The sequence below is a fragment of the Octopus bimaculoides genome, chromosome 5 (genome assembly GCF_001194135.2).
Source record: "Octopus bimaculoides isolate UCB-OBI-ISO-001 chromosome 5, ASM119413v2, whole genome shotgun sequence".
NCBI lineage: Eukaryota > Metazoa > Mollusca > Cephalopoda > Octopoda > Octopodidae > Octopus > Octopus bimaculoides.
Window position 1 is genome coordinate 35,378,578 of NC_068985.1, and position 302 is coordinate 35,378,879.

Sequence of the window (302 nt, forward strand, 5' to 3'; positions counted from 1 at the left end):
TCATTTGTAACTTCTGATCCCTGCCACTTCCTGTTGATACTCATTCCTCATTTTTGTCATCCATAACTACATTCCTTTCCTTGTTGGTTTCCAATTTTCACATTCACCTCATTCACAACCTCAACTCCACTTCTATCATCCTGTCCTCACATCTCTAATTCTATATCCAGCATCCTATCTCCTCAGTCTCCTCCACTTGCAGCCTGAGTTCTATCCCTCATCACTCTATCATTTCCCAATATACTACATTTTTCTGCTCTTGTAAGAAACTGATATAGAACCTGCTACTATATACCATACCA